Consider the following 19,157-nt stretch of genomic DNA (forward strand, 5'->3'; position numbering starts at 1 on the left):
CAGCCTGAAGCAATATTTAGAAGATGCAGATATAATAAAAGTTGGTGTGCTGCTAACTTAGAGATTCTGAGAAGAGTGAATTCTGCCTGCTGGTTAAGCCCATTAAATTCTGGTAGAACTCGATGTAAGACAACAGCACCCCATCTACAGGTTTACTGGGCTGTAACTCGAACTCTTCTAATCAGTTTATACATCCAAACAACATGGTATAAACTATTGTCTCGGGTTTTTAGTTGTTAAAACACATTGTTAACATCTAGAATAAGATGTGAGAGTCAGGGCTGTGACAGAAATCCTGTGTTCCCTGCATATTGTTTATACGTAAACTCTTATCACAGATTTGTGAGGGCTGTAAAGAGTATTTGAATAGATTTGTTAAGAGTGGATCTCCATTATTTGGCTTAGTCTCCTACCAAGACTTCAGATGCTATCAGTGTGTGCTAATGCTGGCAGAACATCCATCAGATTAAGTCACTTCTAATGGAGCTCTGTTTTGAAAATGATGGTGGCTGGTGGAAGGAATGTGCAGACCCGAATTAATGGAAATGCCTGGTTAGCATCTGACCACTAGATAACCCTGAGACCAGGACTAGCTGTAGTCATTTATCTTTGCGAGAGATACCTCATACTGACTTCAAAAGTAAAAATAAAGTCTGTCATTTTCTTATCTAAAAATAACAGAGCATGGTTATGTTGAAGTACCAGCAGGGCAGGGACTGTAACCACGCTGCTCATCTGTGATTTATGTTTCCTGTGAATCCTTATTAAGTGCATCAGACTTCACAAGTATGAACCAGCCTGCTGCATCAAGGACATGGCCATTCCCAGCAGCAGGGCAAGTGGAGTGCCTGGCACAAGCCCCCATGAGAAAGCATTTCCTTTGTCATGCCCCAGAGTATACTTGGAGCCAGGCTAGACTTTGCAAGATGGGATCATCTCCTCCAGGGTCTGTTCTTTCCTGGAAGTTTGACTATCATCCATCATTAAAGGCTTAAACCTTGCCAGGGTTATCAGCTGTAAATCAGGGGGGTTTAAAGTTAAATAAATCAGCTGCTCTCCCCAGGAGAGTGTTTATGGCCTTGAGGCATCCCAAAAATGCATCAATGTGTTGCAGTAGGGAGCTAGTGGCTCTGGCTGTCTTCTCTACTGGCCTCTTCTCCCACCTGGTGGCCTTTGATCTCCTTGTAAGCTCAAAGCACAGTGACAGTAATTTGCTTTTCCTGCCTTGTGGATAGGAAAGCTGACCTCTGCCTAGTACCAGTGCACGTTTTTGAACACATTTGTCCAGCTGAACCAATTTGGGTAAAAACTGGGAGGGGAGAGAAATCAAGCTCCTTTCAGGAGTGAAGGCACAAGGCTGGGCTGAGCAAGGTCCCCAGGGATGCTCAGAGTGCCAGCCAGGTGTAGTTTTTGAGCCCATCCTCACACACAAGCTAGGAAGCTCAGTCCCCAGGTGCCTGAGGTCCTGTAGGTGCTCAGCTCATTGTGCAGAATCTGCCAGCACACCCTGTGCTGCAGGGCAAGCCACGATGCGACTTGGTTTTGCTGGCTCCTGTGCTCCTGGGTGTGTGTAGGCTTTGTCCCAGGGGCCATGCATGGAGACGGCAGAGGGACCACAGCTAGCTAGCACACATACCCCTGCCCTGCCCACACCAACCTGGACTGCAGGCTGGTGGTGGGGCCAGAACTATGTTGTGTGTTATAGCTGGAGATCATGGCAGGCACAGCATGGCCAAGGACTCAGGATTTTGGGCCTTTCCTCAAGGGATTTGAGCCCACTGCTCTCCCAGCCCAGGATGCCCCATGTGGGAAAGTCTGCCACGCAGTCCACACTTCTGAAGCTGAAGCACACGTTACAAAAGCTGCTGCAAATAATAGCCTTTGCACGGATTCAAGCCATAAATGCATGGAAAAGCAATCTATTGGGGTTACCGAATACACAGAAGTGACTTTCAGCTCTGGGAAAGGCTGATAGCTGAGAGTTCTGGTGTGAAGACCCTCTTCCATAGGCATCCCCCTATGATGACTGATGATGGTGATGGGATACTGGACAAGAAGGACTCTTAGTGTGATCCAGGAGAGGCTCAATATTGAGAAGAGGACAGCAATCACCTGAGGCAAAAGGACAGTAGATTAGGGAGGTCACTGGATGAGGAGAAATGGTGTTTTGTTTTCCCTGCAGAGAAGGCAACCACTGAATAAAAAAATGACACGGGGCAGGGCCATGACTGTCAGATAAGGCATGCTCCGTTCCCCAGCCCTCTAGTGAGAGTCTGCCAGAAACAGATGTAGTGACCCTTGAACCACACAAAGCAGTTGCAGTCTTTCAGCTCCCATGTTTTCTGGGTGTCCTCACCTCAGGAACCAGCACTGCAGGTGATCGAGTTCCCTGGCACATCCTATTGCTCGGCACCCTGGCTGCTGAAAATTAAACTCAGGACCGATACTCCAAGAGGGGTATAGATGGCAATACAGTCTATGCAGAACAGATGCTGAAAGCTGCTCCAAAAATGGGCACCTTAACTGCAGGTGCTGCAACACAGAGCATTGCCATGTCCACGACTTTCTGCTGCCTGCCTACCACAACAGATGACCCCCTGGGCAGTACTGAGTGCTTGAGGGTCTTGGGTTTTGCAGTAGAAGAGGATACAGCCAAAATAGTTGTACCAGTAGTTAGCAATAGTAGCCCATGCCATCCTCCTCACTGCACCGCATCTGTATTTCCACAGCTGGAAAACTCACCAAGGTAGGCAAAGCTGCAGATATCATGTTGAGGCCGAGTAGGGCTGGGTACCTGTTCCCCTGTTACTTGGGTGTGAAACATGGGGAGGTGACCCTCATTTTTTCATGGAGCCACTGAGGCTGTAATGAAAGAGGGCATGAGGGTAGGGGCCGTAGCTGAAAATTGTAGTTTTATTCAATACTAAGCAGCCAACTGCTGAGGAAAACTTCCATCATTACCGTATATTAGGTGGGGAAGCCCAAAGCAAGAGGGATTTACACTGTGCAGATGTTCCCTCTCCTTCCTTATTTTCTCTTAGTTGCTGGAATATGTGTAAAGTGACAGCACTGGTTTTAATACTGCCCTGAAACTCCTTTCAGGGAAATATATAAACTAAAGTGTCTTCAGCCAAACAGCGGGAATGCCTCCAGAAGGTGCAGTGGACATGCTTGTGGAACACCGCATGGCAGTTTGTTCTGCAGGGCACTGGGGGTGGGAGTGTTTATAGCCCTCCTGCCGCAGGTCTAAGCTGGTTTCTGACCTACTATTCAAATGTTTCATCAGATTATTTCTCTCAGATCTGTTATCTCTAGTAAATAAAGCTCAGAGATGAAATATCACCTCCCAGTGATGAAGCAACAAACTACATTGATTCCCTGGGTAATCATTAGCCAAGATCTTTGGAGCATGGCTAAAGTTTATACCCTGGGGCAGGACAGGAGCTTGAGAGGACAGTGCTGAGACCAACTGATGGGTATCCCTCAGGCCTTGAATCCAGGCTCCTGAAAGAGCCAGCTACCCTTCTGCTGTGGATGGGGCATCTAGGAGCAGCTGTGGGACATAGGATGGTGGCAGACACTGAGCTGCTGGGAGTGGCTTGGTGGCAGTGGGCAGCAGGAGGGCCCTGGGCTGAGTACCAGGGGCAGCACTGCAATAGCCCCCTGGGTGACCTCCAGCATGGCTGGTTGCCTTTGCTGACTACTCTTGCTACCCATGCTGGTCAAGCTGGTGCCTTCCTTGCTTCCCTTGCCTTATGAAGAACTCCCAGCATTGCCTCTCTAACGTAAGGCAGATTTTTCTCTTTTTTTTTAATCTGCAAGCATTATCAATCACTCCTTTCACCCCTCCTTGAGAAGAAAACCAAAAGCAGAGCTTCCAAGTAGAAGGAATTACGGACTTACATCATCAGCTGTTAGATGAAGCCAAATCACGTCTCCCATATGATGCATTGCACCCGATGTAACTCATATCTAACAACACAGCTAGTGCTGGCAGGTGATTTGCTCTGTGTGCAAGGGCACTCACTGTTTTACCATTTATCATCCTGTGGTACACAGAACACGTTTGTCCTGCAGCCAGCGTGCTTGACTTTTGCAATAACAAGAAAGACAGAAAGCCTCTCACTCTCCTTTTGAATTGGGACCCCAGAGAAGTACTGTTAAAATAAAGGACCTGTTAAAGAAAAGCTTCCTTGTCATCCGTTCTACATTTGTTTTGTTCCTGTAAGATACAGGAGAGCTGAAATACAGACCCATACAAATATTTACTTTTCCATAGTCCTGGTAACTTGGAGAGGGGCTATTCCTCCTTCTTACACTCTTCCTCACTGGGATAAAATATTTTCCCTAACGCAAACCAACCAAACCATATCCATGCAGAGTTCTGTGTGAGGGGTTTCAGGCATCTCTTAAAACAAACAAGCAAATTAGACTGTCAGATATGTAAAAGTGTGGTTGTGCACAAATACCCTTTCTCAAGTTAAATAACATCCTAAGGGGTGGTGCTAGTGGAATTAGTTGTTGAGTTTATAGCACTTTGGCTAAAGGGCTGTCAGCTCGGGAAGATAAAGCCCAGACTTCAGCCAGAGTAGATCTCAAGGACATGTCCTAAAAGAGGGGTGGAGAATCATTCTCACGCGCCTGTTCTTTGAATTAATAAGCATTAATTAGTAAGTGCTTACAGCATCTTTGAAGCTGTTAGTTAGAATGTTCTTTCTAAAGACAGGGCAGATAAACAGGGTGGAACTGATCTTCTCTCCCATTAAAACTTCTCTTACAACTTGAATAAAGGCAACCACCATTATAAACTCTGTTTAATTTCCTGTCTCCCTCTGCTCATGTTACTTCATGAGATTAGTTCAAAATATTTCAAAGACATTCAGAATCTTCTTTTTTTTTTTTTATAAAAAAGACAAATCTTACCTGCCTTTAAATCCTCACCCCTTCCCGTTGTGTTCTCGTCCTGTCAAATCCAACAAAATTCCTGCAAACTTGTTTAAAATTAAGAGAAGACATAAGTATCTTGCACGTGTTGAGCATAACACAGGATTAGCAGCTGGGAAAGCAAACAAAGTAAAATTGGACTCATAAATTAATCCAGGTCAGTTATAGAAGCATAATTAACTGTTCAAGGATTAAGGAAGTCTTTTAAAGAAGATATTTAAGCAAGCATTCTGCTAAAAGATCCTGAGCAATCAAGGCCCCCAGTAAACCATTTGTAAGAGAGATTTCAGTGTATAATTCACCAAAGATCTCACCACTGTATTGTGATCCCTTCCCCATAGCACGGTCTGGCATCGCACTCTGCAGGGTTTGGCTGGTATAGAGTTAATTTTCTTCCTGCTAGCTCCTATGGTGCTGCGCTTTGAATTTGTGACCAAAACAGTGTTGAGTGTCAAGGCCGTTTCTGCTTCTCACATTGTTGTGCCAGTGAGTAGGCTGGGGTGCACAAAGGGTTGGGATGGGCACAGCCAGGACACTACAGCCACAGTGCAAAACCCAAAAGGAAGAGCAGTACCTGGTGATGTCTCATGCTTTTCAAACAGCCTACACAGGTTTTCCACTGAGAGGGAGTGTTCTGCCCTATGACAAAACAAAAAGAAGAATACTTCTGAAGCACATGACTGGAACAGAAACATTTGTGATGTGATCTCATGTGAGGAGCAAGAAAATGATTTGAGGTAGAAAGCTACAAGCAGTGAGGTTCTGCTGTAAACACGGCTTTAGGCTCCTGGAAGCTTATTTACTGCATCATCTGAAGTTTTGGATTAACAGAAAAGGACAATGTGACACAATACGTGGAGGCACGGAAGAAGGAGAGAAGCTGTTCTTTTCAAAATCGTTTCTGGAAGAGAATGTGCTGAATTTACCCCCCAGTCTGATCTTACAGAATTATCTGGTGTGTATTAGAGAGAAATAAATAATCCACGAGGAATGTTTGCTGCACGGGAAGGAATTTATACCACAAATAAATTAGCAGTTAGTACCACCAGGGCTCGTTTCAGAGAGAGCCTCCTTTGAAAAGCCCTGCCCCTGGGATAACCCCTCTTTGTTTGTCTCCCACATTTACCTTTTCCTGCTGAGCTCAATAGCCAGATTAAAGGATCAACAGGAATCGAAATACTCCACTGTGCCGCCTACTCATCCAGCAGGCTCGGTGCTTTTTTGTTTGGAGGAGTCAGAGTTTGACAATACTTGACCTACCCAAGTGCATGAAGTTTGTTTGTGGGGCATTAGGGAAGAAATCCAGCCTTTCAAAGGGAAGGGAAATCTGCCTTCAGCATTTTTCTTCTTTACTTTGGTGACAGAATGATTTTTAGGTTATTTATGGCTGGCTCTAACTGCCACAACAGATAAGCTTCTGAATCACAGCAACAGAGGAATGGCAGGCATTTTCCCTGGTGTCATTGCTGAAAAGAGAATTGGTTTGTTATCTTTATTACCAACAGATGACCGGCTACTTCCCTAGAGGCACCAGGGGTGAAACGCATTTCTTGGAGCAGATCCACCGAATCTTTCCTTCTGGTTAGGAAAGCTCCTGCCCCACGGCCTCAGGGAAAAGGAAAAGGGGATTTTCCCGAAATTGATGAAAAACCACCCAAAACGGGGCGGGAGGAGGAGGCACCTGAGGCCGCCAGGGGGCAGCGTGTGACCGTGGCGTGCAGGGAGGGATGCCTCTGAGCATCCATCCTAGGCGACAGGGACGTTGAGAGGCGCACTCAGGCCGCGGGCACCCGAAAAACCCCTGTTACAGCCGCCTCTGCAAGGGATGGGGAGCAGAGCCGCTGGCAAAAATACCTTCTCACCCAGCACCGCCACGCAACAGCCAGCGAGGCTTCTCCAGTGTCCTTACCCTTGAAAGATACTCGGTTTGTCTAGAAAGACATCCTTACTGGCATTAAAATGCAAACAGTTGCACTCAATAAAGCCCATGGGAATAAACAACAAGGTCTTTGTCTGCAACACAGCCTCTGTTTCTAGCGGTTCCTTTCCTTTTGTGCAGGTAATAAATCCCTTCCAAAGAGTAATGATTTGTCTGGCTTTGTCATTGATCTCTTTAAAATGTTCTGTGGCAACATACCAACACTTTCCTGTTCTCAGAGGACAGGTCCCCTAGGAAGCACTTCTGGCATTTTTCTTTCAGAAGTTCTGACGCGTTTTGTAATGAAAAGAAAATCAATAAACCTGAATAATAGAACTGCGACAAACAAAAGGCATCGTGGGGGAGCAGTAAGTTTCCTTATATATCTTATTATCAAGTAATGACAGAGAAAAGTCTCTAGCAGCACCTCTCCACCCCCTTTCCTTCATTCTTCTTCCTCTCAACTTTGTATGGTTTTAACCTGAGGCAGCTCTATCAGGGTGCTGGATTTATACAGGTGGTGAGCCAAGCTGCACGGGGAAGGAGGAGACATCCCAGGTCACTGTGTGGTGGTTTCTGTGTGGCTATCACCCTAAGGCAAAAAGGAACAAACAATCAGTGACACTTTTAGAAAACAGAACTATTATGGATGGGTTTTGGCTGTTTGGTTTGGTTTTTTTATTTAACAGCAAAGAATAGGAAGGGATCAAGAAAAAATTCCACAAAAAAGCAGATGCCACCTTCCTCAAAAATCTAAGTCGTGTTGTGTGCTATGCAACACAGTACACTTTCACCCCTTTTCTCTCTCCTTGCTTTGAAGGTTTTCCACAGGAAGCTGTTTTTCTTCTGTCAGTGCTTCTTTCTTTTGTTGTCCATCCTTTCCATCCCACTGTGCTGGAAGAGTCGTGTCTCCTTTGCCAGGGGCTCTGCAAAGGAGGATGTCAGTCAAACACAAGGCCTTGCATAGGTGCATGGGCAGCACATGTTTAATGTCAGCTAGAGGTTAAAACACAGAGACGGCCCCAGAAAAACATTTTCAGTCTTGTTTCGTTTTGGGTTCCTGCTTCCCTGGGAGACTCAAGCACGTGAGACATTGACAATACAGTGCCCTGGAAAGCAGGTATATTGAAATGCTCACAGAATGGTACATTACTACTTTCTGTGCTTTATTCGCATCACAGTCTGTGTCCATCACCTCCTGAGCATGTATACTTCACCCCTCTGCCTCCACACGTTCTTCCTCCCTGTTGTTTTTGCAGTTCCTGTTTCTCACAATCCCTTCCATTTCAGCTGGGCAAGTCTTCTCCTGCCCTTCCCTGCTCTATTAAATGCTCAGCTCACATTCCTTCCTCCCGCTCAGTTTCAGGGGCACATCCCTGTGCGGCTCTGACCTTCTTTTGTCTCCTGTTCCTTGCATGGTTCTCCTCAGTGCAGCGTTTCTACCTAAAATAATCTAAACCGCTTTCCCACATGAAGAGACCTTTGCTCCTCAGGCTTCTTTGAATGTACGTGCTGTGCAAGACCATCCCCTCCTCCCAGCTGACAAATTGCCTCTCCTTCCCAAACCCTTTCTGTCTGCACCATTGCCAATGGCCAGCTATGCTGTTTCCTGATTTTTTTGTGCCTCCCAAATCCCACTGTAAGCAATTTGTGCCAGAGATTCACCCTTAACATTTGATAATTACCTTGGCCACTCAGTTATGTTTCTTCATCCACTTTTTGAAGCTGCTTGACCACTTTTGCTTGAGAGTAGAACCACACTGGCTGAGAAAAGAGGAAAAGAAACAGGGAATTTCTCAGTGAAGGAAGGAAGTGAGTGACCTCTGAAAGATATGAACTCTCCAAACCATTTTATAAACTCCTTCCTTCTTTCTCCCCATATAAAACGTTCAGGAGGGGTAGGGTAGGACTCTAGCTTCTGAGACACCCCCACTAAGAGCAGAGACCCTCAGGGTACCCTCCAAGGCAGAGCCACCCCAGGGCACAGAGGCTGAGCATGGAAAGGAAAGGAAAGGAAAGTTGTACAGAATCCTGACCAGCTGAGGAGAGCAGATTCATGGATGGGTGAGGGTGGAGTAGGAGCACAGCAGCTAAAAATCAGTTCTCAAGTAACAGAAAGGTACAATTACAAAGGAGCACTGAATAGAGGTTTCTGTTAATCTGTGATCCGATAATCTTCTTTCTTTGCCACTTAGCAACAGAATTCCAAACTGAGGATGGAAAGCCAGGGTGACTTAAAATTCCTCTTTTTGCTGAGCAGAGAGGAGAAAAGGCACCTCTCTGGGCAGGCACAACAGATTTCCCAGGTGCTGGTCTGTGCCTTTCAGCACTGTTATGCAGGCACCTGAATTTCAAGTTGCCCAAAGTCCAGATCAGATGGGCAAATAAAATTGTTTATGAGAAACAATAAACCTTCCTCACAGAAATACAGGATTAAGCCAAACAAATACATCCATCCCTGGACTGCATTAAGATCGTATGTCACAAACACAAATGCAGGCTGTGAGGAAACTGGGTTGAAAGCAGCCCTGAATGCCTTCCAGTACATAAAATGGCCTGCAAGAAAACTGGAGAGGGACATTTTACAAGGGCATGTAGTGACAGGACAAGGGGGAATGGCTTTCAACTGGCAGAGGGGACATTTGGATTAGACATTAGGAAGAAACTCTTCACTGTGTGGGTGGTGAGGCACTGGCACAGGTTGCCCAGAGAAGCTGTGGATGACCCATCCTTCGCAGTGTTCAAGGCCAGGCAGGACTGAGCTTTGGGCAACCTGGTCTAGTGGAAGGTGCCCCTGCCTGTGGTGGGGGGGTTGGAACTGGGTGACCTTTAAGGTCCCTTCTAACCCAAACCACTCTGTGAGTCTATGATTCTATGATAAGCAGGAGAAACGTAGAAGGGACCAGTGAGCTAAAACTGCTGCGCTGGAAATTGCTCTTAACTAGTTGATAAAACCAACACCTCTTTTGGGGTTCACAGTCTCACAGAGGTGCACAGAATTGTGCAGGAGGGTGTTATCCTACTGCAATGATCCCTACCCAAAGCTACTGGCTTTCCTCATCCTAACTTTGAGAGACACTATGCACGAGAGTGCCAGCCTATCTTAACCCTTTCCCAGGTGCAGTTATTTTCATGAACATCACAAAAAGTGTTAGCTTTAGGTGCTTACCACCATGATCTTTACATCTCAGCCTCTTTTTTCCATGTCCTTCTTCTTTTTCCTTCTTCTCTTACCTCTTTTTTTCCTTTGTGCTTTTTAACTAGAGAGTCTGTAGCAGTCAGACAAGCCATAATCTTTTGCAATGTTGCTATGAATCTGGGGACAGAGAGGCAGTTAAAGGACATGCTATATGCTGCTTGACAGCCAGCCTCAGCCACATCTCAGAGTGGCCAGTAGGACTGCACACCCTCCTTGTCATTCACCAGATTCTCCCCCATAGTCCAGCATGGATGCCTTTTTCTTTCCATGTGTCATGATTCCCGGAGACTAGACTCCAGCGATGACAGCTTCCTCCCACCTTGAGCAAATTGCTCCCCATTCCGCAGAAGGGGTGGCCTCCCACCTCAGCAGAGGAGAGAGGGGAAGAGCCAAAGGGCAACAGACCCACGGGTGCTGTTAAAATGAAAGCTTAATTTAATATTTACATTCTAAAAGGATTAACTTTGCTTTGCGGGGTTTGTTTATCCTCAGCCAAGGACATGGCTTTTTTTTTTTTTTTTTTTTTTCATTTTTACAGTGATGTTTTGCTCTGAAACTGAGCAGCCAAGACCTGCCTATGCCAGACCTATAAACCTTGTCTGACAGTGTCGCTTTGTAACATGGCATGACCCTGCTCTGAGCTGCTGGTGCCATTTATTCCCAAGCCAAACCAACCTTGGTGGCACAGGTCTGGTCAGAGGGACTGCAGACGTACATGCAGCACGGCTCCCTCCAGAAGGAGCTGAGAAGCAGGTGAAGGGGAAGGGCAGAACAGGGCATTCTGCTACCTCTCCTCTACTTTATGGGATAGTTGGGTGAAAAAAAACAACCAGGGGAGTTCTGGCTTTTAAAAGAGTCAGGGAGTGGTTTCTCAAAGCAATTACACATGTGTTGGTAGATGTTACTACAGTACTTGTGGACCTCTGTAGGAAACTATCCCACCATCCACAAGCCAGTTCCACACATGCATGCGGCATGCAGCTGTGCATGCGGCATGCAGCTGTGCATGCCACTTCGGACAGGAGGTGGGGGGAAAGGTCTCATGAGCCCTGTATAGCTCTGTGCTTTCATGCACTGAGTTTTCCCTAACTTCTGCTTGCCAACCCCAGGTTTAAATAATGAATAAATAGATAAATAAGAGACCAATTGCTTGACAGGAAAAAGTGTGACAAGCAGCCATACACTTCTGCTATTTACAGCTTTCCTCGCATAATGGTACAAAGAAGGAGCACTATGTGTTCCTCTTTTTATGTGACTTTTCATACTTTGAAGAGGAACTTCAATAGACTCATCAAGCTGATACTAATAAAAGATGTACAGTTCCGTCTATAGTCAAATGTTCCCCAGATAACAGTCATGGGCTGGAGTTCTTTGCTGGTTTTGCCTGTATCAGGCTATGCTTCTCTCATAATTATTTTGAAGACTAAAGCACCTACTTGTCAAGTATCATCTTGAAAGAAAAAGCTAAAAATTACTTTTTCTCTGTCACCAGGAGCCCAATAGCTAATGATGTCAAGCTCATGTGAAATCATCAGTACAAACTAACAGCCAGCAGTGTTCTGAAGTTTAATAATGAGGACAGAGGGAATTCTTTACATCTTGTGAAGGAAAGCCGAGTAAAGGAAAAAACACCCAGGGTGCATAAGTCTTTTGTCCTCTGTTGGGGGGAAAATGCTAATTAGCAAGGGTGGATAAGCATTTCAATCTGACATTTCAAAGGTTTTTGAGGGATCCAAACTGTCCTACGGACTTGTCTATTTGGCCACACTTGAGAGCTAGTTAAGGCAGTATGCGAACACAAAGAATGGTAACTATTCTGTTAGGTTTGGACAAGCTGCTGGCTGCGGTGCCTTCTCTGGCCTACATGGAATGGGATTAAAATTCCTTTGAAACACGCTTAGAAGGGAAAATTGCAGAGGTGAAGGGGATTAAAGGAGTTTAGTTTACCAGTACATATTTCCCTAAGCCAGTTTCCAGTGGCTCCAATATTATGAGCTGTGATGCTGTTTCAGGAAGACATGAAGTGCTGCACGCTGTGTAGTAACGATAGTACCATAGTGATGCCTTACAAACTGGAAGGGCACTACCTGGCAGATGCCTTTGGGCAGGAGGCCTTGTGGGGCCACCAGCTCAGCTCTGTATGAACACTGGGGTAATGAGGAGCAGGAGTAGTCCACGAGCTCTGGTCTGGGAACTGCTTCTAGGAGGGCCAGTATAACAATCATAGTTCTTACCATAAGGACTTCAGATTTTCTTCAATTACTTTAGTCAAGCAACACTTAATTCCTCAGAGATATGAAAACCCAAATTCAGTCTCTGGAGGGAAAAATGTCTCAAAAGGTAAAACACAATTTGGGCAAGTTTAACTGGTACGTTCCATAGCATAATCTGCATTATAGAATTGATAGATTTTAGAGCCTAGCAAGGAGAAGGGTTTAAACTAATTCCCTGAATATGAAAGATCGGTGGGCTTATATTGAAGTTAAGTCATTGGTATATACCATTCAGTGGACAAACATCCACCATCAAGGGATCTTTTGGACAGCTCTGGTACTAGCCCGAATTGCTGTGAACAAGGAAAATGAGCCTTCATACAAAGTTGCTTGATACCTCCAAATTCCATAACAGTGAACAGTGGGAATAATTTCCTTATTGCTCCATGCTCATCCAGCTCTGTGTATCACTCCACCCACGTAGTGTTTTTTTACACAATATTTGAAGTTACTATGTGGACTCCAGGTTTGTAAAGCAAACTATTGCAAGTCAGAAAATCAGACTTACTATCTCTCTGACTTGAGTACATCTTCTTTCCCTAACTATAGCAGAGATCTGACTGACTGCTGTAAGCCAACTACTGTTTCATCCCTGGACACTACATACTGTGTTAGAGGATGAGATAGAGCTGGATAAGGTGTTTGTTGTTCTGCTTGAGTTTGTCCTAAACACACAGCAGGCCTCTGCTTCATTACTGTTATTGATAAAGCATCTCTGGATGCAGAACAAGTCCTGACCAGTCCTGTGGCTAAACAGTTTCTCAGCAATTGTATGTGGTGGGCTCATATACTCTGCAGACCAAGAAAGAGAAGCTGTATGCTCCCCAGGAAGAACATACACAGACACAGGGCCAGGATAAAAAGCATAGGCCAACTGCAGAAAGGATATTTTATAATAGCTGTGATTGTAGATCTACAACGGTGGCACAATGGCCATGCATACAGCTAAGTTGTAGCCTCGGCTGATTGATACACACTGTATTTTTGTGCTACAAGAAGTGTTCTGAACCTAGTTCAGAGATCGTGAGCAAAGAATCTGCTATTTTTATCCTCAGCAAGAGTTGCACTGAACTGTTCACAGCTTGCACTTTATAAACCTGAGTATGGACTTGTTACATGATCAGAATTCAGTCTCCCAGCTTGGCTAGCAGTAGACAAAGGGGATTCTAACCACAGAGGTTTCATCAGGGAAAAGTATACACATGTTGCCTTTATCATCTACTTAAAGCAGCAGTCTGTGTCTGCAGTTATGTACGGCAGGCAGCACTTCATGCAGGGTGCATACTAGAGAGTTCATCTATTTACATATATGAAAACATACACACGCTAGTTCTTCCCTCACAACATACCGTCATGACTGCCAGTTAATCTCTTGTTGACTCATGTAGCCCACAGTGTTTCAGAGTGTACAAATTATTTTTGTCTCACATAGTACAAACCTAGCTCAATTTACCAGCAATGTGGTGAGAAGCACTAAGAATCGCAAGAGCTACTCATATTGTTTTACAGTATTCCTTTACCACGTATTTCCTACACAGAGTTAGCTTTCAAATCAGGTATAACCAGCAACAGCTTTTCTCTCGAGTAAATGAATCTAAGAGCAGCTGCAGTTCTACAGTACATATTAAATCTTCCTATGCATCACACCATTTGTTGGTTCTGCAGCACAGAAGTGTCTAGCCCTTCTCCAACAGTTTCCCTCTTTGCAATGTTGTAGTATGCTTTACTCCTGATCTTAAATGCTGAGGAAGAGCAAAAAGACAAAAAAAAATTAAAAAAAATTAAAAAAAAATCCAAATGTTATTGTTGTATTTTTCATAAGGGTCATCATCTGCCCTCTGAGATGATGACTTCTTTCTATCCTTCAAAAGACAAGGTTGTTTCCTCTCAAATCCATTTTCATGTGGTGCATGTTTGCTTTTGCCAGACCAGTGACTTTGCTAAGTACTTGGAAGCTGATGCAAAAGTTCAGTGAAGCCCATGGTAGATACAGGAGCACTGTTTATGAGATAAAATGATTAGTGCAGCATTTCTGCAGAGCTTTTGGCAGGAAGCAGGCACTGGTTCAATTAATAAAAAGAAAGGCATAGATGCGTGACTGTCACTGTAACTTGGTAGCTTCCCACTCAACATCATGCTCAGTGGATTTTATTCCAGGGCAGGTGGGGATCTTATTCCCAGGAGGGGCAGATCAGCAGGGAGGATATAGGGGCTGGGCAGCCCAGGACACATGACAGTGTGTAAAGACACTCGCAAGCACACCAGCGACAGTTCACATTCAAGCTGCATCCGGATGAGTCCCTGTGGTGATCTACATATATTGATCTCCTGTGGAGAAAGAATTGAGTAATTCAAATGACATCACAGGATGATTTGTGGCTGCCCCATCCCTGGAAGTGTTCAAGGCCAGGTTGGACAGGGATTTGAAAAGCCTACTGTGAGGCATCCCTGCCCATGGCAGGGGGTTGGAACTAGATGATCTTAAGGTCCTTTCCAGCCCAAACTATTCCATGATTCTCTGATTAGCAGTTAACCAATGGCTAATTTGGCCCTGTGCAAATTTGAAGAAGCTTTTGAAGAGACTACCCAGGTGGCCCTGCACGCTGGAAAAACAGGCATTTCCACACATCTATTTGTATTCAGGTACCAGCACGGAGTGCCTTAGACTCAGCATTTTACAATCTTGAACAGCAAGATGCTGAGCAAAGTACATAACTGCAATAGCTTTAGCAAATACATATATAACCTAAGAAGAGATTATAATTTAACTCTACAGAATCTTTTTAATGGTCATAATAGCTAGAGAAAGGTTTTGTCATGTCTGATCTGATTATTCATTTAACATATGCAACCCACTGAGAATAAATTGAGAATTTAAGGAGATTCCCTTAAAAAAAAGTCATACTCTTCCACAAAGCCCAGCCAAGACCCTATGCAGATAGTAGGATCTCTTAATGTTTTTTGTTATCAATCAGAAACATTTGCACCATGTTGTAGATTTACTGTGGATCTCTTACTGTAAGAAAGAGACAAAAATAAATTTACAGCCTAAACCATCTGATCATTTTGCCAACAAAGAGACTGACCTTTAGAAACATTGATCTCGTGGCAAGTTCCAAGCATCTTTCAGCAACAGGAAAGGTTAAGGCATCAGGGCTGGCACAAGATTATTCAGTTACCTTCATGTATAAATTGATTTGGGTTTTTTTCTTTTTGCAATCTCTTTCCTAGACTGATGGATTGGGATGTAGACATGAATGCGTATTAAAACAGAAGAACAGAAGTTTGTTTCAGAGGGATCACAGGGACTATAAGGATAGCTAATGAAGTAGTGACTCATAGTGATCAGTACCCAGTGACCTTGGAGTTTAAACACTTCAGAGCAAAAGCCTGCTGAGATGAGCAGGTGCCAAGTGAATTCATACATTACAAAGGCTCCAAAGCAACAATCATCTATTTCGATGTTTCTTTTTTTGGTCCTTGGGCTATGTCCCAGGCTGCTCCTTGGGCATATGATCAAAACCTGTGATTTTATTCCTGAAGCTCAACCCATCTGTCGTCTAGATTGTTTCTTAAGTGTATGTGCTTCCTCATTTTCAAATTAACTGGATTTGATATAGGTTACAAGATAAGGATGATTTTCTTATTTTTCTGTCGTGTTTCCTTACTTCCCATTAAAACAGTCGATGTTAGTCCTATGAACAAAGAAAACTGAGAATAATCATTAAAACCCTACAGACATAGTCCTCATAGAAAATCAAAGCAGACAGCAGGCTGACAAACATGCGCACACCACACACACCTGAAATGCCACTATTTTTAATGCAATCCTGTAGGAACTGAAATTCAAGCTCAAACATGAACCTCCCTGAGCATACTTTTTAATTAGAAAAGTATTATCCCCGGCTTTGCAGGGAGGGAAAATGTGACATAATTAGCAAGTAGTGAACTCAACACAGAATCTCTCACTGGCTTCAGCAGTTACTGTATCTAGCACTCACTGACATGCCAGAGCTCTGTCACAGCAACTCAGCTGGCAGCAAAACTCAAAGAGTTCTTGACTCTGGTTCAGAAAATTCAGACAAACTTCTCTGAGATGTAAGTTCCAGGTCTTTTCCTATAAGTCGCTATGGAGTATAACAACTTATAGGAAAAGTGAACGAAGGTGTCACATTCAGGTCTCTATAATATAGACAGGATTTTTTCAGCACTCAGGAATTTATCAATTCTTTGGAAAGCAATGTGTAAATCTATCCAGATTACTGAATGTTTCACCATCTATCAGCCTCTTTCACTCCAGTGTCACATGATAAGCTTACAGGTTTTTATGGTCAAAGTCAGATATTCCAGCCTGTCTGAGAATTTTGTCATGTAGAAGTAGTTGAGTTTCTAAGTAAATTCCAATAGAAGGGAACGGAGCAGAGTATAAGGAGCTTATTTATGTAACACAAGCATAAGTGTGTGAGACTTCATGGAAGCGAGAGAAAAATACCATAGCACAGTTGGAAAAATCCTTGACATAAACAAGAGTATTAGCAGGACATGTTTGTTCTTGACCTGAACACTGTAATGTTTCCAAGCAGGGAACATGCTTTCATTAAAAATAGGCATTAATTCTAATTCTTCCAAGATGAACTTCAACTGATTTGGAATTCAGATAAGCCTTAAAGCATTCACATATTTGAGGATTACCTAAATTTTTCCGTAACTGGGGATCTCATACTTCTTGGCTTTCATAAGGCTGAGCTTACTGTGCACACCAGGGACCCTTTGAAATTCTCTTCTCTGGCCCCCTAATCACCCTGTCTGCTGGGTGATCACCCCTTCTTCTGAGTGTTGTGTGTCCCCTAGCCCCCAAATAGTCTGATGCTAACTCTGTTTTAGCTATGTTTCCTACTGTTCCTTCCATGCCATGATTCCTAAATATCTCTTTCTGAGAAGTTTTTAGCGACTCTGTTTACTCTTATCTTGCAGCAGGGCTTTTATGCTATTGTTCCATGCTAGCTGCTCTGTGTTGCACCACTTTCCTTGTGGCATGTATCCTCCTAGCAGTCTCTGAGAGCTGCCCTGTTTCCTTCTCTTCATGGCAGCTTCCCTACTACTTCAGAGGGCCTAGAGTTCCCCAGCTCCACTTATTCCTCAGTGTTCAGCCCCTTGCCATTTGACATTCCCAGATTTTTGATCTGGGATAAGTTATTCAGTATATGAGTTTCACATTTGCATTACCCAGAAAAGGGTTAATAACAATGGATAACACTTGCTGGATGCTCAGCAGTTACACATCCCTTTCTCCATTTCCCTCCCACAGCCAAGGGAAAATCATTCTTCTCAGTCAGCTGTTCCAAGTTCCTGAGCCCTTCCATACATTTTATGGAAAGTATTAGCATATTGTGCTAATAAGTTGAGTCTGAGCATTGATGTCACTAGGCTGTAATAATTTATACTTAGGTTCACATGGGATTTTAATACAGTTCTGTATGAATTCTAGATGCTCCATGACCTTCCAGATCAGAGAAGTAACAAAGATTTTTATTTTACCTTCCACAGACTCCATTTATATCCTTAGAATGTACAGAAATAATGTAGTTATTGGGAAAATGTGTGAATGGAGGTTCACAAACACACAAAGTCTAATTGCCCTTTGGAATGGTGCCCCTGCTCATAGTCGAAGGATCTCTATCTAGGCTATATCTGGGATGGTGAGAGCTGAAAAAAAAAACAAAACCAGAAAATGAAGGATAAGAAAAAAATTCATGTTTGGGGTTAGAATTTCTCATGCTCCTTGTTCACTTTAAAAACCACCTGCCGAAAGAGAAATGTTATAAAAGAGGAAAGTAAATGGACAATATAGAGAGCTGCAATGTACCATCCCTGTAGACCTGGGCTTTTAGAAACTGTTACCTTGCAGGAAAAGGTAGGAAAATAATTATTTTTTGAAGTCATTCTGTCTTGGGAGAGCAATTTCACATGCAGGCAGGTGCTGATATCATTAGCTCCTTTCTTTCCCTGTAGAACAGCTGATAGCAAATGACAGGACAGCCTACTTGCACAAGAACACAGATAATTTCTCTTCCTCCCATACAAAGCTTTACTGTTTCAGAGAAATATTTACAAACAATGAGAGCAAAATCATGAAATAAAATGTCAATGCACAGATCTAAGTGCAGTATTTATATTTCCAAGACCTGAATGCAACTCCTAAGCACTAGATTGCAGTATGAGTTGTTACTGCTGGGCACCTTGAATTGACTTTCATGTGCATGCAAAGCGAGTGTAGAATGCTACCTACGTATCAGCCTGCTTTGCTGTAAGTACAAAGTGCACTTTGATCCCAGTTCAGGAGATTACTGTAATATAGCTTTTTTTCAAAACCCAACTCTGCCTGAATAGAACAAGTGCACAAAGCAACCTGAAGGCATGAAAGCCACTGGAGAATACTGTCAGAATACTGACTTCTCTCTAGGACCTTTATCATAATCCTATTCAAGTTAAGAGGTAAAATTGCTTTTTGTTAGAATACTGTGAAATCAGTAAAAGATAAGTGCGCCAGCTCTTGAGAACACAAGGGTAGGCTCAGGGTGGTTTAGGACATGGGGAGAAGGAAATGCCAAACAGAACTATTTCTTTGTTTCTCAACTAGCACAGGGTACAGCATGAACAAGTTTTATGTAATGCAGCTGGAGAAATCCAGCTACATCATGCCTACACCCCCAGCTGACATCTTCTCTCATCTTAGGTTGGGGCTGAGTTCATCCCTGAGAAATATCTTACCTAAAGTTACGTTTCAGAGCATAATAATAACATTTCCAGCATAACAAGAGTT

The 19,157-nt window shown here is 43.8% G+C and overlaps 1 long non-coding RNA gene across 4 annotated transcripts in view; it reads right to left on the reverse strand.

The window, feature by feature from the left end:
- Window positions 1-19,157, reverse strand: part of LOC136008635 (uncharacterized) — a 41,796-nt gene that overhangs the window by 11,695 nt on the left and 10,944 nt on the right. The window contains exons 1-7 of one of the 4 annotated variants that reach the window (XR_010610167.1): window positions 10,032-10,171; window positions 8,548-8,626; window positions 7,290-7,788; window positions 5,259-5,583; window positions 4,924-4,991; window positions 3,904-4,046; window positions 1,904-2,112 (exon numbers count right to left, since the gene is read on the reverse strand). This is a non-coding gene — a long non-coding RNA (uncharacterized LOC136008635). Of the gene's footprint in view, window positions 1-1,903; window positions 2,113-3,903; window positions 4,047-4,923; window positions 4,992-5,258; window positions 5,584-7,289; window positions 7,789-8,547; window positions 8,627-10,031; window positions 10,172-19,157 lie in introns of those variants that run through there. The other 3 variants (XR_010610169.1, XR_010610168.1, XR_010610170.1) reach the window with 3 other exon arrangements.

The sequence above is a fragment of the Lathamus discolor genome, chromosome 2 (assembly GCF_037157495.1).
Source record: "Lathamus discolor isolate bLatDis1 chromosome 2, bLatDis1.hap1, whole genome shotgun sequence".
Lineage (NCBI taxonomy): Eukaryota > Metazoa > Chordata > Aves > Psittaciformes > Psittacidae > Lathamus > Lathamus discolor.